Below are 26278 nucleotides of genomic sequence, written 5' to 3' on the forward strand. Positions count from 1 at the left end.
GATGCTAGTTGTGGTACGAGGCACCCTCCGCCACGCACCGTATGGTGGATTGCGGGGTATGTATGTAGATGTAGATTATTGGATGAATAAATAAATAAACTTCATCTATGTAACCAAAAAAAATGAGCCGTATAAATTTCGTGATTTATGTGACCATTGTATAAATAGTGGATTATATGCAGGTAATAGCTCCCGAGTGTGTTGTGGCAGCTGTAAATTAAAAATAAGTTATTCTAAATGCTTACATCAACGAATACAATAAGATTCTATAATCTTGGAAGAGGGGCATATTTACACATGCCATTTACAGGCCAAATGTTTGTAGGTTTGCCATTGCAGACAGCATTTTCGCCTCCGGATGTTATTTCTTTTGTAAAGGTGTTTGTGGCCCCCGTTCTATCTTGGTGCGAAATCTATTTTCAGATCCAAAATTTGGGTTTCGTCTTCCTTGTACTTAACTCTTCTGACAGCTCTAATGCCATAATCTGTGCTACAACATTCATTCCCGCCCATATTATTTCAATTGACACCGTACTAAAAGCTCTGCAACTACGTAGAATTTCTGGCGACCTGTGTGAACGGTAGCTAATGCCACTACAGAATGCTGTAAGCTGTGGCGCCACATTAGTTGCTTGTATGAACCCGGCTTAAAACGGGCGTACCTCTGAAAAGTCTGATGGGGTTGCTCTGATTTCGCATTTTCCACGACTTTCAGATGCATTTTCACTGATTTCGAGTCAACGATCTTACTGGATAAAGAATGCGTTACCCTGAGTTCTTTGTGACTAATTTCTAATCTCATTTTATCCAGATTTTTTAAAAAGTGTTCATATCATACGTACAGTCAGGAGCATTATATACAAGGGACATACTGAAAGCAAGGTACGTTAGTCAAAACTGACCTACACAATGTACGAATTAAAAGCAAGAAATGTTTTCTCTTCTCATTATCCCTGATTTTTGCTTTATATAGGTGAAGGTTTGTGTCACGTTTTTCTTTTTCGTCCAGCTATTACCCATTCCACAATTAAACAGCTTCAAACAATGCATGAGTCTTATTTACTCTGTAGTTGTTTTTGTAGTCTTCAGTTCAAAGATTGTTTTGATGATGCTTTCCATGCTAGCCTATTCTACATCTACGTCTACACTACGTGATCAAAAGTACCCGGGCACGGCCAAAAACATACGTTTTTCGTATTAGGTGCATCGTGATGCCACCTGCTGCGAGGTACTTCATATCAGCGACCTCAGTAGTCATTAGACATCGTGAAAGAGCAGAATGGGGCGCTCCACTAAACTCATGGACTTTGAACGTGGTCAAGTGGTTGGGTGTCACTTGTGTTATACGTCTGTACCCGATATTTTCACACTCTTAAACATCGCTAGGTCTACTGTTTCAAACGTTATAGTGAAGTGGAAACGTGAAGGGACACGTGTACCACAAAAGCGTACAGGGCGACCTCGTCTGTTGACTGACAGAGACCGCCGACAGTTGAAGAGGGTCGTAATGTGTAATAGGCAGACGTCTATCCAGACCATCACACAGGAATTCCAACCTGCATCAGGGTCCAATGCAAGTATGATGACGGTTAGGCGGGAGGTGAGAAAACTTGGATTTCGTGGTCACGCGGCTGCTCATGAGCCACATATCACGCCGGTAAATGCCAAACGACGTCTTGCTTGGTGTAAGGAGCGTAAACATTGGACGACTGAACAGTGGAAAAACGTTATGTGGAGTGACAAATCACGGTACACATTGTGAGGATCCGATGCGGTTTATTATCGAAATTACGAGAGAGCACATTCCGGGAAGAGATGGACAACATATTACTACCGCCCACATATATCTCGCGTAATGATCACGACGAAAAGATCCGAGAAATTAGAGCAAATACGGAGACTTACAAGCAGTCGTTCTTCCCACGCACAATTCGTGAATGGAACAGGGAAGGGGGGATCAGATAGTGGTACAATAAGTACCCTCCGCCACACACCGTAAGGTGGCTCGCGGAGTATAGATGTAGATGTAGATGTAGATGTGTGGGTAATGGCGATTGCTCGGTGAACGTTATCTACTAGGGTGTGTAGTGCCAACAGTAAAATTCGGAGGTGGTAGTGTTATGGTGTGGTCGTGTTTTTCATGGAGGAGGCTTGCACCCCTAGTTGTTTTGCGTGGAACTAGCACAGCATAGGCCTACACTGATGTTTTAAGCACCTTCTTGCTTTCCACTGTTGAAGAGCAATTCGGGGATGGCGACTGCATCTTTCAACATGATCGAGTACCTGTTCATAATGCGGCCTGTGGTGGAGTGGTTACACGACAATAATATCCGTGTAATTTAATGGCCTGCACAGAGTCCTGACCTGAATCCTATACAACACCTTTGGGATGTTTTGGAACGCCGGCTTCGTGCCAGACGTCACCGACCGACATCGATACCTCTCCTCAGTACAGCACTTGGTGAAGAATGAGCTGCCATTGCCTAAGAAACCTTCCAGCACTTGACTGAATGTATGCCTGCGAGAGTGGAAGCCATCATCAAGGCTAAGGGTGGGCCAACATCTTACTGAATTCGAGCATTCCCGATGGAGGGTGCAACGAACTTTTAAGCCATTTTCAGCCAGGTGTCCAGATACTTTTGATCACATAGTGTGCGTCTACATCTATTCTCCGCATGCTACCTAGCGGTGTGTAGCGGAGGGCACTTTGTGACCCACTGTCACCTTCCGCCTTTCCTGTTCCAACTGCGAATAGTTCGCAGGAAGGAAGACTGTCGGTAAGGCTCCGGGTGTGCTCGAATCTCTCTAATTTTACCTTAATGGTCTTTGCCGCGAGATATACGCAGGAGGAAGCAATATTTTTGTTGACTCTTTTAGAAAAGTACGCTCTCGGAACTTAAACAATAATCGGCACCGTTACGCAGAACACCTCTCTTGCAACGACTGCCACTGGGGTTGACTCATCATCTCTATGTCGCTTTCGTGCTATTAAATGAACCTAACGATATACGCTACTCATATTTTGATCTTCTCTACAGGGCAATTAAAAAAAAGAATAACTTCAATTGTTTACTACAGACAAACCGTAAAGGATAGAAACACTTTGCGCACGTCACTGGAGAGTGGAAGGTTCAAAGTATTCACAGAGCTGCGCAGTTGTTTGCTTGTAGGAACATGACGACTACAACGCAAGATAATTTTTTTTGTTGGAATTTGCGCAAAGTGAATTCACTGTTCATGTGCAACTTCCAGTCCGCCATTGATTCAGCAAGAAGCCGTCTCTGCACAGACAGATTTACGACTAGCATACAAAATTCATGGAAGCTGGTTGCATATGCAAACGGAAAAGCATTGGTCGGCTATGCCTGTCTGGTGAAAATGTCGAGCGTGTCCGAGATGCACTCACCTGGACACCTCGGAAGTCTACAAGAGGGCAGGCCAGGAAATTCAACTTCCTCAGACGACGGTGTGGCTCGTTCTGAAATGGCGTCTGCATATGAAGCCTTACAAGTTGCAGTTACTGCAGCAATTGCGTTCCGTCAACCATAACAGAAGATACGAATTTTGCATTTCATTTCTCCAGTAGATGGCTGAGGACATTTTTCCCACCAACTCGTCTTTTCGGACGAGTCAACGTTTCATCTATTGGGTAAAGTAAACCGTCATAATATAAGAATTTGGGGGTTACAAAATCCTGGCATCATCGTCGAACGTGAAAGACACTCACCGAAAATGAATTTTTTTTTTTTTTTTGCCGTTTCTGTTCACCGAGTTTATGATTTTTTTTTTTATTCGTGGAGGAAACTGTAACACGAATGTCTTACCTGGACATGCTGCAAAACTGGTTGCTTCCTGAACTTCACGAAGATTCCAGTGACTTCACTATTATACAAGAAGGCGCGCCATCTCACGTTTACCTTGAGGTGCGGCGTTATCTTAACAACACTATTCCACACCACTGGTTTGGAAGAGACGGAAAACAAGTACTTGTTGATTGTTTTAGGCCGTCCCGGTCACCAGACCTCGCACATTGTGATTTTCTTCTGTTATTGTTGTTGCTGTGGTCTTCAGTCCAGAGACTGGTTTGATTCAGCTCTCCATGCTACTCTATCCTCTGCAAGCTTCTTCATCTCCCAGTACCTACTGCAACCTACATCCTTCTGAATCTGCTTAGTGTATTCATCTCTTGGTGTCTCTCTACGATTCTTACCCTCCACGCTGCCCTATAATACTAAATTGGTGATCCCTTGATGCCTCAGAACATGTCCTACCAACCGATCCCTGCTTCTAGACAAGTTGTGCCACAAACTCCTTTTCTACCCAATTCTATTCAATACCTCCTCATTAGTTATGTGACCTACCCATCTAATCTACAGCATTCTTCTGTAGCACCACATTTCGAAAGCTTCTATTCTCTTCTTGTCCAAACTATTTATCGTCCATGTTTCACTTCCATACATGGCTACACTCCATACAAATACTTTCAGAAACGGCTTCCTGACACTTAAATCTATACTCGATGTTAACAAATTTCTCTTCTTCAGAAACGCTTTCCTTGCCATTGCCAGTCTACATTTTGTATCCTCTCTACTTCGACCATCATCAGTTCTTTTGCTTCCCAAATAGCAAAACTCCTATACTACTTTAAGTGTCTCGTTTCATAATCTAATTCCCTCAGCATCACCCGACTTAATTCAACTACATTCCATTATCCTCGTTTTCTTTTGTTTATTTTCATCTTATATCCTCCTTTCAAGACACTGTCCATTCCGTTCGGCTGCTCTTCCAAGTCCTTTGCTGTCTCTGACAGAATTACAATGTCATCGGCGAACCTCAAAGTTTAGTTCTTCTCCATGGGTCTTAATACCCATTCCGAATTTTTCTTTCGTTTCCTTTACTGCTTGCTCAATATACAGATTGAATCCTGTCTCACTCCCTTCCCAACCACTGCCTCCCTTTCATGCCCCTCGACTCTTATAATTGCCTTCTGGTTTCTGTACAAATTGTAAATAGCCTTTCAAAAATGGTTCAAATGGCTCTGAGCACTATGGGACTCAACTTCTGAGGTCATTAGTCCCCTAGAACTTAGAACTACTTAAACCTAACCAACCTAAGGACATCACACACATCCATGCCCGAGGCAGGATTCTAACCTGCGACCGTAGCGGTCTCACGGTTCCAAACTGCAGCGCCCAGAACCACGCGGCCACTTCGGCCGGCAAATGGCCTTTCGATTTGACCCCTGCCACCTTCAGAATTTGAAAGAGAGTATTCCAGCCAACATTGTCAAACGCTTTCTCTTAGTCTACAAATGCTAGATACGTAGGTTTGCCTTTCCTTAATCTATTTTCTAAAATAAGTTGTAAGGTCAGTATTACCTCACGTGTTCCAACATTTCTGCGGAATCCAAACTGATCTTCCCCGAGGTCGGCTTCTACCAGTTTTTCCATTCGTCTGTAAAGAATTCGCGTTAGTATTTTGCAGCTCTGATTTATTAAACTGATAGTTCGGTAATTTTCACATCTGTGAACACCTGCTTTCTTTGGGATTGGAATTACTATATTTTTCTTGAAGTCTGAGGGTATTTTGCCTGTCTCATACATCTTGCTCACCAGATGGTAGAGTTTTGTCAGGACTGGCTGTCAATAGTTCTAATGGAATGTTGTCTACTCCCGGGGCCATGTTTCGACTCAGGTCTTTCAGTGCTCTGTCAAACTCTTCACGCAATATCATATCTCCCATTTCATCTTCATATACATCGTCTTCCATTTCCATAATATTGTCCTCAAGTACATCGCCCTTGTGTAGACTCTATATACTCCTTCCACCTCTCTGCTTGCCCTTCTTTGCTTAGAGCTGGGTTTCCATTTGAGCTCTTGATATTCATACAAGTGGTTCTCTTTTCTCCAAAGGTCTCTTTAATTTTCCTGTAGGCAGTATCTATCTTACCCCTAGTGACATAAGCCTCTACATCCTTACATTTGTCCTCTAGCCATCCCTGCTTAGCCATTTTGCACTTCCTGTCGATGTCATTTTTGTGACATTTGTATTACTTTTTGCCTGCTTCATTTACTGCATTTTTATGTTTTCTCCTTTCATCAATTAAATTCAATATTTCTTCTGTTACCCAAAGGTTTCTACTAGCCCTCGTCTTTTTACCTACTTGATCCTCTGGTGCCTTCTCTACTTCATTCCTCAAAGCTAGCCATTCTTCTTCTATTGTATTTCTTTCCTCCATTCCTGTCAATTGTTCCCTTATGCTCTCCCTGAAACTCTGTACAACCTCTGTTTCTTTCAGTTTATCCAGGTCCCATCTCTTTAAATTCACACCTTTTTGCAGTTTCTTCAGTTTTAATCTATAGTTCATAACCAATAGATTGTGGTCAGAGTCCACATCTGCACCTGGAAATGTCTTACAATTTAAAACCTGGTTCCTAAATCTCTGTCTTACCATTATATAATCTATCTGATACCTTTTAGTATCTCCAGGGCTCTTCCATGTAAACAACCTTCTTTCATGATTCTTAAACCAAGTGTTAGCTATGATTAAGTTATGCCCTGTGCAAAATTCTACCAGATGGCTTCCTCTATCATTTCTCTCCCCCAATCCATATTCACCCACTATGTTTCCTTCTCTCCCTTTTCCTACTATCGAATTCCAGTCACCCATGACTATTAAGTTTTCGTCTCCCTTCACTACCTGAATAATTTCTTTTTATCTCATCATACATTTCATCAATTTCTTCGTCGTATGCAGAGCTAGTCGGCATATATACAGTAGTAGGCGTGGGCTTCGTGTCTATCTTGGCCACAATAATGCGTTCACTATGCTGTTTGTAGTAGCTGCCTCGCACTCCTATTTTTTTTATTCATTATTAAACCTACTCCTGCATTACCCCTATTTGATTTTATATCTATAACCCTGTATTCACCTGACCAAAAGTTGGGGTACATAAAAAACAGAGTCTTCAAGAACTGAGAAATCTAAGTGTTGAAGCTGTTGCTTTAACAAACAGGGATCTGTTGATTCGCGTGTGGATTGGAACTGACTACCGTAAGGTCCTCATGTTGAGAGCATGGTCTAGTGTCTGCTCTAACATATAACTCTGAATCCTTCTGTATCCAGTGACATGCGCATTGTGTTTATATCTTTCACATTTTGTCTGTAACAAACAACTGAAATCTGTTCTTTCCAGTTGAATCCATCCTGTCTGACACGGGTTCTATTCTGACGAGCAGTATTCAAGTATTGGTCGAACGAGGGATTTGTAAGCTACCTCCTTTATTAGTGAACTACGTTTCCTGAGGATTCGCCCAGTGGTTCTGAGTCTAGCATCTGCCTTTCCTGTGGTTAGTTTTCTCGGACTATGAAGGAAGACTAATAGTTGGAACTCAAGAATGGAAACACTCACTTCGCTCACGATAAATCCACCCAAATTAGTAAGCCCTTATCTTACCTCTCGTACGTTTCTGCAGCTCTCAAACTGTCAACGTTCAGGATTCTGTCCACTCTCACCTCTACTTAACTTTTCACCTAATGAAATTCGTATCCCTTTGTGATCCTCTTGGATACTTACTATAACGAGAAAAAAACAGAGTAACAAGGACGATGAACTTCCTAATGAACACGCACGCGCACACGCGCACACACACACACACACACACACACACACACACACACACACAGACGTATTGCCGCACGGACATGCACAAACCCCCTTTCCCCCCCGTACGCACAGCGTATAGCAATTTATAAGGATACTGTGAAATAACGCCGTTATTGGTCTGCAGAGCAGATAGCTTTTATAAAGTGATGATTGGTTGGTTTAAAAGAGGGGAAAGGGACCAAACTGCTAAACTGCTAGGTCATCGGTCCCATGAAGCGATGAACCACAGTGCAAGTTGATCATTGATTCCAAAGTGGAAATATACAGAATATATGTAATATGTACAGCCAGCACTGATATGGACATGTGTGAAAATTTTGGCTGCTTGGTGAACAGTATTTTTCTGAACTGTGACAATGATATGATTGTCCCTGACATTTACTTTTGGTTCGCGGATCATTTTGAACAATACATTGTTCTCTTTCTGCCTCGCCCTTTTGAATCTGTTTTTTTTTTCTGTGTCAATATTATAATACTCCTGTCGATTAGATAGCACTGTAAGACGCTTTGAAGAAAACCAGACGAATCTGATGACCTGCCTTGATCAAAGACAATTTGAATCTTAATATTTGTTCGATGAATTTGAGCATCTGCTGGCTTCATGTGAATTTGGGATAGTAAAAATTCATTGTGCTTAATAAAGCTTGAAGACAGTACATCATACAGTTAGTTAGAGGGAAAACTGCCAGACGATTAGCGAAAGGTGGTTTTAAATGGTTCAAATGGCTCTGAGCACTATGGGACTTAACATCTGAGGACATCGGTCCCCTAGACTTAGAACTACTTAAACCGAAGTAATCTAGGGACATCACACACATCCATGCCCGAGGCAGGATTCGAATCTGCGACCGTTGCAGCAGCGCGGATCCGGACTGAAGCGCCCAGAACCGCCCGGTCACAGCGGCCGGCGAAGGTGGTTTTACACGCAACAGGCTTCTTTAGAATCTTGAGGTAGTATGTCTGGAGGCTTTTGACCATACAATGCAGATTCATAGTATGAACTCTAAATTCTTAACGGCAACAGATCTCGACGTTAATCTAGACTGCAGCGGCCGGCGAAGGTGGTTTTACACGCAACAGGCTTCTTTAGAATCTTGAGGTAGTATGTCTGGAGGCTTTTGACCATACAATGCAGATTCATAGTATGAACTCTAAATTCTTAACGGCAACAGATCTCGACGTTAATCTAGACTGCAGCCGTTCATCAGAACCAAATGTAATGTGCGTGAGTTGATAATGTTCTCATTGTGTGTCAGCCTTACGTGATGGGCAGCACTTCTAGACTTTTTTGCTGACGTGCTGCTGATTATTGAAGAGTATTGTAGAGGTTAGAAAAACCCGATTAAATTTGACATTTACATTTGGGGAATGGTGAATCAGGTTCCTCATAATGTACTGCACATACTCCATATATTCTGTGTATTTGTATTGCGGAATCAAATACATCGGAGTAGAGTCTTCAGAACTGTTCAAGGGTGTAGTATTTTCAGTAAAGCGACGCAAAGAAAGAGATCGAAGGAGTTGTGTTGCTTGGGCTTTTGAACTCTTTATGTAACATTTGCGTTTCACTCTTGCTCCGCCTGTAACAATTTTTTGTCATTTTATTGATACATTTTGTGATATATTGAAAGGTGGCTACACTGAGCCACAGCGCCAGAGAGTTTTGTTTCGCCGCCTCCACTGGCAGTGATTATTGAGAAGTAGCGGAGGGCAGTGCTTGTTGAGAACTCGTAGAAAGTAGTGCTTGCTGAGATGTCGTAGTGAAGAGTGCTTGTCGAGATGTGGCAGTAGGGAGTTCTTGTTGAGATGTGGTAGTAGCGAGTCGGTGTGGAGATATTGTAATGATTAGAGTGCTTTTCATCAATATAAATGAAGGTAACAAACTACTTTTCTTTTTTTTTCTCATTATTTCAGTGTCTTAAATAATGCGTCATTACAGTTTCAGTCAACAAAGCATCTGGCTCGTGTTCTTGTATTAGAGTAATTCTGGTTTCCTTACGCAATTACAGTATTTATATTTTTTTAATTACTTCAGTATAAATTGTATTTAAAATTTCTTGTCTTATTGAAGTAGAACCGTGCCAGATGCGTACGTTGAATCACACTTCCACACACAGAACAGTTATACTTGTGCTTTGTTGGTTTCGTAGGTTTTATAGTTGCTGGGGACTTAATTAATTAATTGTGTTAACGAAAATTTTCATTTCATTCTTTGTTGTTGTTCTATGCAGTCATATTGCGTACAAATACTAGTCAGGGCCAACCGTTTACGAGACTACGTAATCGGACATACAGCTGCTAAACTAAAAACTTAAAAATTATTTTCATTTTATTTTAATTAAGCCCCCATGCAATATATACACTCAACGCGAGACAGCGGTAACCTGATTTCTCACACCAAGAACCCCTATGCGTGACATCTGGCAGTGAAGCGAAAGAATATGCTGGGGGGGGGGGGGGATATGTGAAGGGGGAGGTCGGCTGTTTGCGGCATTGTACCGTGAGAATGTCAGTGAGGTAGGTTCTCTTACGCAGTCCTGCCAAAACACCTTTAGCAGTAAAGGCCTCTTTCTGACTTTTTCCAGAAAATAACCAAAAGACTATCTTTCGTTTCAGTGATGTTTTATCCGTAGTCGAACTATAGCACTGTTATTCTGAAATGAGACAGACTCTATAATATCATCAGAATTATTTCTACGGTATTACCGAGCGAGCTGGCGTAGTTGCGCTGGTTCAAATCCCCGTCCGACGACCCAGCTTTACGTTTCCTGTGGCTTCTCCAAATAGCTTGAGACAAATGCTTTTTAAGAGAAGTCGGTGGAATTCATTCACAATGCTTCCCGAGTGCGAGATAGTACTTCGCCTCTGACGACCTCGTCGTCGACGGGACGCTAAGTCTTTTACCTTCAGTCTTTCTTAGGTGTCAAGATACAATCTCGCAGCATGCTTTCGTTTTAGGGAACACCGACAAATTCGGCAAAAGCGTCTGCGGGTGTCACAAAACACATCTGTGATTACCCCGCACGAGAGGTAACTGACCTCATGATGCCACATAAGTCACAGGTGGGTGCATCTGTCTTAATGCTCCATATGCACAGTGAAGATTTTATTTTGTGAGATATTTCAGAGACAGGGGATGTCATGATTCGTATCGACGCGTTGTCAGTTTTTACTTGATGTCAGATACTTCCAGTCAAGGCGCTACTGATTCTCAACAAGCATCTTGGAAGAGTTCGTGAAACAGGTAAGCATATTCAGTTTACGAAGCCTGGGACCGTACGTGACACAAGGTCGGATGTCGCTGTGTGGTTAGCACGACCCTGCAGCGTGTACTCGTATTGTTTATCGTCTGAGCCACAGGCGCTGTTTCATACTGCTGCAAAAGAGTAAGTGCGCCATAAACAACCAGGTGTGGCTACTGGGTTCGTTATGACCACTACGCAAGAGCACGACGAACAAAGAGAGTTACGTCATAATTATTTAAATCGAACTACACACTTATTGGAAAATTATTTGACGTAGTTTGCAAAAGTGAGAGATACAACGAATGGATGTCATACTCTTAACGTTGCTTGAAGAAAGGAATGAGTTTAATTTCGTGTGCACATTGCGATCATTAAAGCCAGGTTATGAGCTCAGACGAGGACGGTTGCGTAGTTGAAGCAATCATCCTGGAAATCGCCTGAAGGGACGTAGGAAGAAAAATCGGATTAGCACAAATTGGGCAGACTGCCTTAGGGAAATGCAGTCATCGTCTTGTAATTTTTTTTACGTATATGTTTCAGTGTCTGGTCTTACAAGTGCTATCGTTGCCAGTTTAGGCATATTACTGCTGTGAGCGCCTGCCCGGCCTTCTTCAGCTGGCAAGGTACCAGGGTAACATCTTCAGACCATCCGATGACGATCGATCGGACGAGAATTTGAATGCCTGTCGTGCCAAAAACGAACATAGGGACAAGTATACATAAAAGTATTTCAACGAGCTTGAAAATTTTTGCTTAATCTTACGTTTGTAATATAACCGTGGTTCATTCGTGGATTAATCCTATTAAACCAGCACATCACTTTGGACACCATATCATGCAAATTCCACGGCGATCTTGCATTTCCATCTGCCTCTAGCCAAGAGCTTAGCCCGTCTGCCTGCCGCACGGGCGACCCACTTAGATCAGCGCAACTGTTAAGGAAATTTCCTTGCCTGGAGAAGTGGAACGAGTTCCGTTCAGCATCTACAGGGCAGCTGAAGGCTGCTAGAATGAGATGCAGCAACTACGGTTCCGATATTCGACATTAACGGCCGAGAGAACGGCCTGCTATCCACATTTACCTCCAATACTGCCTACACTAGCAGGCAAGCTTTCCAAGCATTTATCTTCTACAAGCTTCTTTGAGCATCTGATGGCTAATTTTACACAATAGTTTTAACTTTACAAGACTGTGCGACCTTACAAACGTACACGTATTTGACTGTGATATTCTGGCTTTGAAAGGATTCTACAAGCAAACGCCAGCTGTGAATCAATCTTCAGAACGGCGCACCCTCGAGAGGTGTGAAACAAATCAAACGCCATTAGTTTATTCTAGAACGTGAAAGCCGTCAAAGCAGTGGTTAACAACCTTACTGAAAACATTAGCTTAGTATCTAACTAAAATTTATACTGGAGGAAGGTCGTAAGAACATTTCTGTTTTTAAAATTACAGGAAAATCTATAATATTTCATTAGCGTTCAACAATTAAAACTTTCACGTTTTTGAGTTACCAAGAAGTAATGAAAATCAATTAGATGGTTGGTACTGTTCTTATATATGCGGTCTCAGCCAATACACATCGTAAATCGTGTGCCAAGTTCTGTCGCTTTTTTCTTCATTGCTATCATAGTTGCATATCTAGTTTCACGCCTGTAAGTTGTGGCAAATAGAACCAACAATATTTCTCCAAAGTGTTGCTTGTTGTGTGTTAGAGAAATCTATTTGTGGTGTATGCAGTGTTTTCACGTAGCGCAAGCAATTCTACTTTGGTCTGAACTTCAGTATCCGAAAACAGTTCTTTATTCACTGAAAACAGTGTACCACAGGTGCAATAATATTGGGTGGGTGGATGGAGATTTTATCTATAGAGAGGCCAGCAAACATGATTACCGAAGAAGGGAGCAGACTTTTCAGTACTTGCTAGGACAAGAGTTTGGATAATTAACTGATAAGGTATGGTAACATTAACCAACATGGCCTTGTGATGTCGATACCGCAAACGCATGTAAGCAAGTGGGTACTATAGCCGTTATATGTATTAGGGCATGGAGCTGTAACTTAGGGATAATGGCGTCCTCTTGGGTAAAACTTTACGGAAACAAAATAGTCTTACGTTCGGATCTCCTTGCTGAGACTACTGAAGATAATTTTGCTATCAAGGAATGACAAACTGGCATTCTAAGGGTCGGAGAATGGAGTGTTAAATCCCTAAATCGGCTCGGCAGGTTAAAAAGTTTTGTAAATGAAATGGATAGGTTGAAGTTTCATATAATGGGTGTTAGAGATCAGCAGTGACAGGAAGAACAAGACTATCGGTCAGGTGAGTGCAGGGTCACAAATACAAAGTCAAACTAATGTAGTGTAGGACTAGGCGTATTAATGAATAAGAAAAATGGGATGAGGGCAAGCTGATATGGACAGCATAGTGAAGGTGTTATAGTAGCAAAGACAGACACGAAGCCAACATTCAAGACTCACTACAATACTACAAGTTTAATGCTTACTAGCTCAACAGATGGAGAGATTGTAAGAAATCGTTAAAATATTTAATAGATACAAAAATGTAATCGTCCTGGGGGACTGGATTTCGACTGTGCAGTAAGGAAGAGAAAGTAAAACAGTAGGCAACCATTATTTGGCAGAAAGGAATGAAATACGAAGCCACACGGTAGAATTTTGCACAGAACATGGTTTAATATGTGTATGCTAACAGTTGGTTTAAGAGTCGTGAAAGATAGTTGTATGCTTGGAAGCGACCTGGAGATACCGGTAGGTTTCAGATAGATTAAACGTGGTGTTAACGATAATTGTTTACAACATACCACAGTGGTGAAGAAGAAGCCGAGACGAATTTTACACAGGGCACTTGTGATCTCAGTAGACACGAAAGTACCTCAAATTGGTCTACGAAACCCATCTATGCTATACTGCATGCTTTTCGCTCAAGGTTTTTTTATAGTGCAAGCTATTACTCCTAAAGCCAAAATGAAGACACTTTTGTAGGAAATTTAACGTGGTTTAATTTGGTGCGGACTCGGGTATTCGCTGGAGGTCGTAGTTTTCGAGTTATTCAAGAAAAACGTATAAAAGTGACCTTCAGATGAACACACACTCATACTCATTCCTCATCGGTCAGAACTTTTAGTATATTCGACGTTGCAGTACCTGTGTTATTCCGAATTACGATACAAAGTCTATTTGGACATGCATGTACGTCCAAAGGAACAGGCATTGCGGTGACTACAGCCGTTATGATATACATTAAATCTATTCGCAGTCGCGAATGGACGACAGTCAGTTGTAGAATGGAATGACGACAGCGAAAATTTGGGCCGGATCGGGACTCGAATCAAGATTCCTCGCTTATCGCAAGCCGTCGTCTTACCATTTGGATATCAGTGCACAACTCCCGGCCAGATCAAAACATCCATAAGTCATCAACCATGAATGCAACCTGTACTGGTACACCCACCATATGTATTCCCGTACACGATATCATAGTGCCTGTGTGTGAAAGAACATTGCATCGCAATTGGGATTAACACAGGCGCAACCCGGGATTGAGTCTCGGTCCCGCATGAATTTTCATTATCGTCGTTCCATTCTGCAACTGATGATTGTCCATATTCGCAATTTCGAATACATTTAATGTATTTTAGTATGTTGTTCATGGGTCTTCCACCTACCACTGTACAAAAATGTGCGACTACATGAACTATTTCTCGTCTTAGATCTGTTTTGCTCTCAAGCGGAAACGTATCTGAGTACAAAATTAAATTACATTAAATTTCCTACAAAAAGTTCCTACTCTTTTTTCTCTAGGATTAATAGTTTTAGAATAGAGAGCGATTTGCGGTTTTCTCCCGAATTAATAGACCCCACTTTGTATAAAATTGTTCGTCTCGACTTCCTCTCTTGATTTCCGTAAACCGCTTAAGGCAAATGCTGAGATGGTTCCTTTGAAAGGGCACGTCCGATTTCTCCCCCATTTTTCATTAATTCAAGCTTGTGCTCTGTTTACTAGCTGTCGACGCCATGTTAAGCACTAACCTTGCTTCCTTCCTTCGACTTCCTGTAAAGTACTGTCGTACGAGTACTGCGGTACGTTATAAACAAATATCGATTACATCCTGTATAATGGTAAACAGAGACAAGGAACAGCTATAAACTGGAAAATACTTCCAGGCATAGATGTTGACCCTGACCATAATTTACTGATTATCAAAAGCAAAGTGTAAACGAAGAAATTTGAGAAAGATAGAAAATTATGGAGATGGACCTGGATAAACTGGAAGAACTAGAGGTCTTGAGAATTTCATAGGTAGCGAGCGTTAAGCAAGGACTTAAACAGGGGAAATCAATGGAAGACAAATGCTTAGCTTCGAGAGATAAAAATCGAAGGCAACAGAGAATAAAACAATCGTTGGAAAATATGTGAGTTATTCAGTTTAGCTGACGAAAGGAGAAAATACAAAAATGCCGGCAAAAGGGCACACATACCTCCAAAAAGAGATTGAGAGAAAGTGCAAAATGACAAATCAGGAATGGTTAGAGGACAAATCAAGGCTATAGAAACATGCCTAGCTATGGAGAAGATAGATACCACACATAGGAAAATTAAAGGGATGTTTGGAGAAAAAAGAATTAGTTTTGAGAACATCAAGAACTCTTATAGAAAGCCAGTACTAAGCAAAAGAAGGGAAAACAGAAAGATGGAAGGAATATACTCTACAGGTGGACTGTACAAGGGAAATGAAATAGAAGACGGTATTATAGAAACAGAGAGGAAGCAGGTGAAGATTAGATGGTAGATATGATACTTTGAGTAGAGTTTGTCAGAGCACTGAATGACGGAGTAACGATTCTGTTAAATATCGATGTAACAGTTTTTGCTCAGTGTTACACTGTTGAAGGGTACAAAGATGGACGCCTTTACGCTACGAACAAAGACATAGAGGGACGAGCGGTACTAAGATCATACAAGAAGCTTGTTATTGGTGGAGAACCTTGTTTATGTTATTCTATAAAACTTATAATGTTTTGTTTACTACCAAATAAGAGTGTAATGTTTTATTTTGAATAAAGAAAATCAATAATAAGTTTCTGTAATATTGTCAACCGCGCAGGGAACCAGAAATAGTGAAATCAATAAGTAGGTTGAAACAATATCAACGAGAGCGTCTCTTGGTGGGGGCAGAAGTGATGGAATTGGCGCAAGAATGCGTCCGTTGTGAGACGGAAGCAGATAGTGCCAGACGCAGAGGCTTGTGTGAGTGACTGAGTGTGTGTGTGTGTGTGTGTGTGTGTGTGTGTGTGTTTCTTGGCGAGGGCACAAGCGATGGAATAAACGCTAGAGTGCGTCCTTTGTGAGGCGGAACCAGGTAGAAGGTTGCCAGACATAGAGGTTTGTGTGTATGTGTGTGTAACCCTCTGCTGGGCTTGCTGTCTCGCGTACCCATATGCGAGTCAGACAGGGCGGCCAGCAGTAGGTTTCACGACGTGGCTCAGCGACGAAAGCTGCGTCTCCTGCCCCAGCTGATGTTGCCACTGGAGGCGACGCTTCCATTGCCGATCTGGAGGCTCCATCCAGAAATACGGACTAAACCAGCTCGTAAAATCCAGAGCGCACGAGCACTAGTCTCAAAAGTATAGATGGCTACCTTTCACTGCGCCACGTAAGGGAAGGGAAAGCCGCCATCTTACGACACCTTTAGATTCAAAGACTTACTGGCGAACGTTTTATTAACTGACGTTAATGCTGTAGCGATGATTCAGAATTGCTTCACATGGTTGCTAGGAATTTAAAAAACTTATTGGGACAGATCATTTTCTTATCTCTTTAAGTTATTGTTGAATGACTCGCTATGCCTGTTGTAAAGTTTCATTCAAAATATTATTTGGAGAACACTGTAAACGCAAGTTGGGTGGTGCCTGACATCAATTCGCCAAAATCGATATGAAAAAATTGCAAATATGTGAACGTTCTGACTATCTAGAATTGTGAAAGGTTAATTGTTTCCCATGGACTTAACTGCATTAAATACCTGTTGACTGATTCTGTCTTCGTTGAGCCGGCCGGAGTCGCCGAGCGGTTCTAGGCACTACAGTCTGGAACCGCGCGACCGCTACGGTCGCAGGTTCGAATCCTGCCTCGGGAATGGATGTGTGTGATGTCCTTATGTTAGTTAGGTTTAAGTAGTTCTAAGTTCTAGGGGACTGATGACCTAAGAAGTTAAGTTCAAAAAATGGCTCTGAGCACTATGGGACTTTGTGATTATCAGTCCCCTAGAACTTAGAACTACTTAAACCTAACTAACCTTAGGACATCACACACATCCATGCCCGAGGCAGGATTCGAACCTGCGACCGTAGCTGTCACGCGGTTCCAGACTGAAGCGCCTAGAACCGCACGGCCACACCGGCCAGCTAAGAAGTTAAGTCCCATAGAGCTCAGAGCCATTTGAACCATTGTCTTCGTTGTGGCTTGTTGCTGGAGACGTAAATCTTAATTATTTCTAAAATATTTCTCATTTATTCTTCAGTCTCAGCTGTACATTTTTATTACATAACATGTTTCGATCACTCTGGATCATCTTCAGATAAAAGTGGTGGCGTCAGCAGCCGTCTGGCCTTTTCAGAACCTGATATGAGGTTCTGAACAAACAAGATGAGTTACTGACGCAACTCGTTCTTAGATCTGGAGATAATCCAGAGTGATCGAAACATATCAAGTGCGAGGATCGTTCATTAATAAGTAATGCAACACTTTTTCTTCTCGGCCAATTTCGGTTGAAAAAATGTGGAGTTTACTGTGGGACATAGCAGCTAGCTGGTCGCACACAACTGGACTCTGCAATGGAACGCGCTCACACTCTCATTCGAGGTGATACATGGATCATAATCAAACACTTTGCTCTTCAACTGGACTCTCTATTGATAGTGCTGACACACTTCTCCACCACTTGAGGTACTCAGAGGTGTATGGCTTCGAGGTTCGTAGCCGTCTTGGCTAGCGTTGCCGCTTCTGGATCACAGGGTCTCGGGTTCGATTCCCAGCCGGGATGGAGACTTTCTCTGCCTGGGGACTGGGTGTTTGTGTTGTTATTATCATTTCATCATCATCATTCGTGACTAGAATGGACTGTGTAAAAACTGGGACTATGTGTGGGCGCTGATGACCGCGCAGTTCAGCGCTCCACAAACCAAACATCATCATTAGCTTCCTAGCCGCCAAACAAACGACCATAAAGAGCACCGAAGGACCTTCTGTGCAGAACTGTTTGCGCGTTACGGGCCTGATAGAGACAACATTTTGCCGAACATTGTCACAGGGAATGAAACATGGGTTCATCATCACTTCGAACCGAAAACAAAACGACAATCCATGGAGTAGCCTCCGAAGAAAATGTTCGAAGCCGCACCGTCACGGTAAATTCTTGGCGTCTTCTAGGATTCTGAGAGCGTCGTACTGTTTGATGTCCTCCCTCATGGCGCAGCGATCAACTTTGAAGTGTATTGTGCTACCGTCAGGAATTTGAAGAAGCTACTTCAGCGTGTTCGTCGCCACATAAATGCTAACGAACTTCTGCTTCTCCATGACAACGCAAAGAGTCACACAAGTCTGCTCATCCGAGAGGAGCTCACAAAAATTAAGTGGACTGTTCTTCCTCATCCACTCTACAGCCCGGATCTCCCACTTTCCATCATCTACACTGAAGAGCCAAAGAAACTGGTACACCTGACTAATATTGTGTAGGGCCCCCGCGAGCGCGCAGAATTGCCGCCGCAACCCGACGTGGCATGGACTCGACTAATGTCTGAAGTAGTGCTGGAGGGAACTGTCACCATGCGTCCTACAGGGCTGTCCATAAATCCGTAAGAGTATGAGGGGGTGGAGATCTCTTCTGAACAGCACGTTGCAAGACATCCCAGATATGCTCAGTAATGTTCATGTCTGGGGAGCTTGGTGGCCTGTGGAAGTGTTTAAACTGAGAAGAGTATTCCTCGAGCCAGTCTGTAACAATTCTGGACGTGTGGGATGTCCCATTGTCCTGCTGGAATTGCCCAAGTCCACCAGAATGCACAACGGACATGAATGGATACAGGTGATGAGACAGGATGTTTACGTATGTGTCACTTGTCAGAGTCGCAGCTAGATGTATCAGGGGTCCCATATCACTCCAACTGCATATACCCCACACCATTACAGAGCCTCCACCAGCTTGAACAGTCCCCTGTAGACACGCAGGGCCCATGAATTCATGAGGTTGTGTCCATACCCATTCACGTCCATCCGCTCGATACAATTTGAAACGAAACTCGTCCGACCAGGTAACATGTTTCCAGTCATCAACAGTCCAGTTTCGATGTTGACAAGCCCAGGTGAAGTAAATCAGAAAATTTATGGTAAGGTCTCATGGGACCAAACTGCTGAGTTCATCGGTCCCTAAGTCAACACGCTACTTAATCTAACTTAAACTAACTTACGCTATGGACAGCCCGTGTCGATGATGTGTCGTTGAAAGGTTCGCACGCTGACACTCGTTGATGACCCAGCACTGAAATCAGCAACAGTATGCGGGAGGGTTGTACTTCTGTTGAACGATTCTCCTCAGTTGTCGTTGGTCCAGTTCTTGCAGGATCTTTTTCCGAACGCAGCGATGTCGGAGATTCGATGTTTTACCGGTTTACTGATATTCACGGTACACTCATGAAATGGTCGTGCGGGCAAATCCCCACCTCATAGCTACCTCGAAGATGCTGTGTCCCGTAGATAATGCGAAGACTATAAAACCACGTTCAAACTCACTTCAATGTTGATAACTTGCCATTGTAGTAGCAGTAGCCTATCTAACAACTGCGCGAGACACTTCCCATACCGAGTCGTTGCCGACCACAGCGCCGTATTCTGCCTGTTTATATGTCTCTGTATTCGAATACGCATGCTTATAGCAGTTTCATTGGCGCTTCAGTGTATTTGGCCCAATCTCTGTATTTGAATACGCATGCATATACCAGTTTCTTTGGCACTTCGGTGTATTTGAGCCCAATAAAGGACGCACTCCGCGGGAAGCGGTACGTGGATGAGGAGTTCGTTGATGCAGCAACACGTTCGTTCCGACGTCGACTAGTAGAGTGGCACCCATGCGAGTACACAGGCCCTTCCAGTAAGGTGGCGTAAGGCCGTCACATTGAACACAGATTATGTTGAGAGCAGCTTTTTGTAGCCAAAAGATTGGGGAATAATGTGATTGGAATGCCGAATAAAACTAACCTGCTTTCGAAGAAAAAAGAACTTGTTGCATTACTTACTGAACGCACCTCGTAATTAAAATGTACAACTGTGACTGAAGAATAAATGGGAATTATTTTAATTATCAATGCAGCTGCTGATCGTCTCGAGTCTACTATGTAGGCTGTAGTTAATTATTTCAATTCAACTTTTATTAGTTTCTTCGTCTCATTCGCCTATATGTGATCTTCTTTCACGAAGTCGAGAGGCTTCTTTCGGTTTTGTTGTTCAGTGCTGAGGTTGATGTGGAGAGGTGATAGTGAGGTAGAAATTTTTACTTCGCAGTCAGTCCATTACGATCGCCTGTGCAGGAGAGAAGGGGGCGGCTACAGAGAGTGAAACTGGTTTAGGTTCCGGCCTGGCTGCTTGCCACAGGTGGAGATTTTTTGTTCAAAAATGGTTCAAATGGCTCTGAGCACTATGCGACTTAACTTCTGAGGTCATCAGTCGCCTAGAACTTAGAACTACTTAAACCTAACTGACCTAATGACATCACACACATCCATGCCCGAGGCAGGATTCGAACCTGCGACCGTAGCGGTCGCTCGGCTGCAGACAGATTTTTTGTTACAGAGTTTATAACCCTCAGTGCAGCGGGACCACTGACAAGGGAACCTCCCCATCGCAGATTTAGTTATGAGTTGGCACAGTGGATAGGCCTTGAAAAACTGAACACAGATCAATCTAGAAAACAGGAAGAAGTTGTGTGGAACCACGAAAAAATAAGCAAAATATACAAACTGAGTAGTCCATGCGCAAGATAGGCAACATCAAGGAGAGTGTGAGCTCAGTAGTGCCGTGGTCCCGTGGTTAGCGTGAGCAGCTGGCGAACGAGAGATCCTTAGTTCAAATCTTCCCTCGAGTGAAAAGTTTATTTTCTTTATTTTCGCAAAGTTATGATTTGTCCGTTCGTTCACTGACGTCTCTGATCACTGCAATAAGTTTAGTGTCTGTGTTTTGCGACCGCACCGCAAAACCGTGTGATTAGTAGACGAAAGGACGTGCCTCTCCAATGGGAACCGAAAACATTTGATCGCAAGGTCATAGGTCAACCGATTCCTCCACAGGGAATCAAGTCTGATATATTCTATACGACACTGGTGACGGCATGTGCTTCACATGACAGGAATATGTTGTCGACCCACCTAACTTGTACACTTGGCGAATGGGTAAAAAGATTCTTCTACCTTGCCCGATTTAGGTTTTCTTGTGGATGTGATAATCACTCCCAAAAATGTGATGAAAACATAAGAGTTTGTCACATAAACTGAAAATAAAAAAATTAAGCTTTTCACTCGAGGGAAGACTAGAGCCAAGGAACTCTCGTTCGGCAGCTGCTCACGCTAACCACGGGACCAGGGCTCTACTGAACTAACATGCTCCTTGATGTTGCCTATCTTGCGCATGGACTACTCAGTTTGTATATTTTGTTTATTTTTTCATAGTTCCACACACCTTCTTCCTGTTTTCTCGATTGATCTGTGTTCAGTTTTTAAAGGCCTATCCACTGTGCCATTTTATAACTAAATCTGAGGGGGGTGCGATGGGGAGGTTCCCTTGTGAGAGTCGTACGTCTACTTTTCTGTCGTCAATAACTTTTGCTTTGAACATGCAGATGTTATAACACTAAACCTGACTAAATATTATATTTGAAAAGAAATCCTTCCCTTATGTTACTACCAAAATCGAAACAAAGTCCTTGCAGTAGACAACATTCCACCTAGTATGCATGATAGATGAGACAGGTGAAATACCCTCAGCATTCAATACAAATGTAGTAATACCACTCGCAAAAGAGTTGGATACTGAATGTTAACAGATACTACCGGAACATCAGTTTAATAAGGCATGGTTGCAAAGTAGTTACACGAATGATGTACAGAAATAAGAAAAAAATGGAAGGTTCCCGATTTTAAGGTTGATGAGTTTTGCTTTTCGGAGAAAAGTAACGGCACGCGAAGCAGTACCGAACGTGCAACTAAACTAAGACGACAGGTTGAAGGAAAGCTAATTTGTAAGCTACAGCCTGGCCAAGTTCAAATCGTGTAAAGAGGAATCTAAGAAGTGTATTCGAAAAGTGTTACTTTCCCAAATTTAAGAACACATTATGAAATCCTAATAGAATTGTCCACACCGTTTGTGTTTTTGGAAAGTTGTTTTGGCAACTTGAGTCTTTATGAATGTTTGTGGCTGGCTTTCAATTTCGTGGTAGCCAGGGTGAGCCTTGGTAGCGTAAAAATTGTTCGTTACCAGCATGTGTTTGACAAGCGGAGAAGACGTGACGGTTTACCGTTCTCTGTAACCATACCAAACGTCAGTGCACTGAGTGTGATCGCAACTCACTTCGCTGAGTCTCGTATGAGTGCATGTGATACCGCTGGTCGTCATTCTTCCACCGTTACGTGACATTAAGATCGGTGGCCCTTGAGATACTACTCGTAGAGACTACGATACATGAAAGTTTCTTTCATCATGTCCTTCCTTTCATTTACATCGTTGTTCTCCGCAGGCCACTTCGATTTTTGTTTGGTTGTTTACATTGAATGAACAGAAAACCTTGGCATTCACAACAAAGACGCGCTGCGCACGTTATTGCATTAACTGCTTTGCATGAAATGACGACGTCAAAGAGTAACTGTTAATGGACACCACATCCGTTATGCCCGATGTTTCACAGTTATAGTTATGACTGGGAATAACACGACATGCTTGGTCTCTTCCCACACTTAATAGTCTAGAATTTCTCGTTATGTTGTTAGCAGCAGCGGTAGGGGGAACTCAGCTCACTACACTGCATGGTCATCCACAGACACACCAACACAAACTGTTTTTGTAGCTGGTAGGGTAATTACTATTGACGACGTTTATACTAACAACTTAACGGATAATATTAAATGCAATCTCATACGTTTCGCCGTTGAAGCTGTAGCCTGTGAAAAGTATTATACGGAAAAAATAACATTGCTTCTAGACGTTATTACCATCTGGTGCAAAGACTTGCAACTCACTATTAATGTAGTGAAGTGTTACTTTATGCTCTTCACGAAACCTAAAATACGCGGTGGCCAAAAACAGTCTGAACTGGTTGGAGGAATAACGCAGGGTGGGTTGTGTTGCAAAATACACAAGGAGATATGAAAGGGCAATGACTCTTTGTACCAGTTTTATGGCATTGAAAATGGCAGGATTAGATTCATCGATAGAATAATGGGCAAGATGCAACTTATCTAAGAAAGAGGTTGCTTGTGAAATAGCTATGCTGCACATTCAGAAATGCGGCAATAGCTTCTGATAACCACAGTAGGTCATCCTAACCACCGGAATAGAGTATATTAATTTTAGAAGACTTCCTTGCTCGCAGAAACGTAAGTTCTGAAACATCTAAACTGGCCCTCACTTTAAGAAACGTGGTTAATTTTTTACGAAATTCTGTTTAGAGAAACAGAAAAATTGGTTAGCGGCAGGATTCTTCGATTATTCTCCAGAATTTTATGTGCGCCTTACGAAAAGTGCAATGAAGGTAAAGTTAAAACTATAACAAGCCTCGCAGAGGCAAGGAAGCAGTGTTTCTTCCCGCACTCCGTTGGGAAATAGAATGAGAAATCTCCGTCATATTTACCACATAATGACTTTATACAGATTTGATGAGTATAGGTTTAGAGGCGACAGATGCACCCAGCAATTCAGGTAATTTACAGAAACCACTGCTACAGCGCAGAAATGGTTGGGTCAGGCGGCAGTAGTGTCGAGTACGATTCAAGTTGTCGGTTTGGACCGGTGATGTTAGCAAAAAAGTAACTACTCATCAAGCCAGTACACTATGACGTCACCCAGTCCCGCATATTTCAGCTATCGAAGGATTGGAAAACCACTGGGAATAGGAGGAGTTTTCGGCGGAGTAATTTTTGTTATTAACTTCTTAAAACACGCTTAAAACTTAAAATATCAGAATAAAGCAAAAAAAAAACAAAAAAAAAACAGGTTTTCTCGGTAACGCCGATAACTATGTAATGCACGGTGTGTGTGTGTGTGTGTGTGTGTGTGTGTGTGTGTGTGTTTGAGAGAGAGAGAGAGAGAGAGAGAGAGAGCGCAAACTTCCGATTACCCAGGTGCAGATTATTCGGCTTGCAAGTTATCCGTGTATAGTTTACTGCTGTTTGAAACAATAAAAAACGAAGTTTGCGTATTCTGTTACAATTAGAACAAATGTTTTCGGTTAGAATACATGCTGCAGGTTATGAGGACGTAAGTTACAAGAGTGAGTCTAGAGTGAGGATAAAAAAGGAACTCTAGTAGTTAAATAGCGATTCTGTGAGTCGGGATGACATCAGCTAAGTAACGCGGATATAATGAACAAAGAGAGCGAAGACAAGATGATTGAGGAGCAGTTCATCATACAAAACGAGACGCTGAAATCCACTGATCCGTTATTAAAGTACACAGAAAAAATTCGTTTGTATACAGTATATCGATGTTTTAACTCCCCCTAAAATGAGGGCAGTCGTCAGGAAAAAGGGAGTGAAAAACTGAAACATATAAAAAGAATGGACATTACGTCGGCGAAAGTGCACTGAAGCAAGAGATACGGAATGCAGTGTGTTCTAGGTGTAATGTAAATAAACTGTCAGTGGACTTTCAAATGTGAGATGTAGCATATTTTGGAAATACAGTGAACAGCAATTTTCCGGTAACAAAACTGTATTTCGGATTATGTGCGACTTTCAGTTATCCGTAAAATCTTGGGTCCGCATTAATCCGGGTAATCGAGAAGTTCAAAACATGGTTCAAATGGTTCTGAGCACCATGGGACTTAACAGCTGTAATCATCAGTCCCCTAGAACTTAGAACTACTTAAACCTAACTAACCTAAGGACATCACACACATCCATGCCCGAGGCAGGATTCGACCCTGCGACCGTAGCAGTCGCGCGGTTCCTAACTGAGCGCCTAGAACCGATCGGTCACCGCAGCCGGCAATCGAGAAGTTGCTGCCTACATATTACATTTAAAAGATTATCAACATGACACATTCGTAAGCCTGTTTAACAGCCAACATATCATCTTTTAACGTGACCTATGTATCGCGCCGCGCAAGAGGTCAGCTTGTCACTGCAAATTTCATCTTAAAAGGTGTTGACAACGTTGATATCGCCGGGAAAAGGGCAGCACCATTGTCGCGGACTTAACTGCACCTGATCGTGTTACGTACAGGATCATAATGTCCATAAGCTCCTATTTTGTTTACTAGACGACAGTGAGAAACTGTCTCGACAGTTTTCATCAATTCAAGAAACACTTGGGATGACTGCCGAGTCGACTGAATCACAGCATTGTTTTATGTAACAAGAGAAGCACAACTAAACAGTATACATGGCGCAGGCGGTCATCAGACATCCAGAAAAATCACACACACACACACACACACACACACATCTGACGCATTATCCTTGGGTACAGTTGTATACTGTCTGATTATTGCGACCATTCGGAGACAGTGTGTGTTAGTAGGACGGCAGGTTACGGTTTGACTAGGCACATGCGCCGGCTTGTCAACTTACCACAGTGTGCGACACGCCGCGGTCGCGCGAGGCAGGTCGGGAGGGGACACCGACTGTGACGGCGGCTGCAGCGGTCTTTGTGTGTGGCGGCAGCTGCGGCTGGCGCACACGTGGCATTCCTCGCTGCGGCGGAGAGAGGCCGTCTGGCCGCGCGGCGACTCCACACTCTGCCCTGCCCTGCCTTCCGAGCCGATGCCAGCCTTGGCTCAGACCTTGACGTTCTCTTACTCGCTTCATCGGAACCGGAAGTGTCTGCGATACGCTTCAGGTGCGAAAGCAAAAACGCAATTAAGACCGCGGTGCTTCACTTCCCGAAAGAACAGGTGTGGCTTTCAAAATAACGGGACTATTGCTGTAAAAATTTTATTTCAAAAACATACACATTGTCATCCTCAATATCCTCCCCTCCTACATCCTTAAAACGGTCCATACGAATTTTCCATTGATGGGAAGAGTGCTGGAAGTCTTCCTCTGCGAGCTCCATGATAATGCGTATCTCCTTTTCTTTCACT

The 26278-nt window shown here is 42.8% G+C and overlaps 1 protein-coding gene across 1 annotated transcript in view; it reads right to left on the minus strand.

The window, feature by feature from the left end:
- Positions 1–25899, minus strand: part of LOC126457288 (organic cation transporter protein-like) — a 312321-nt gene extending 286422 nt beyond the window's left edge. The window contains exon 1 of the mRNA XM_050093458.1: positions 25767–25899. The gene's annotated coding sequence lies outside the window, so the exon portion shown is untranslated. The remainder of the gene's footprint in view (positions 1–25766) is intronic.
- Between the last annotated feature and the right edge of the window lie 379 nt (positions 25900–26278).

The sequence above is a fragment of the Schistocerca serialis genome, chromosome 2 (assembly GCF_023864345.2).
Source record: "Schistocerca serialis cubense isolate TAMUIC-IGC-003099 chromosome 2, iqSchSeri2.2, whole genome shotgun sequence".
Classification (NCBI taxonomy): domain Eukaryota; kingdom Metazoa; phylum Arthropoda; class Insecta; order Orthoptera; family Acrididae; genus Schistocerca; species Schistocerca serialis.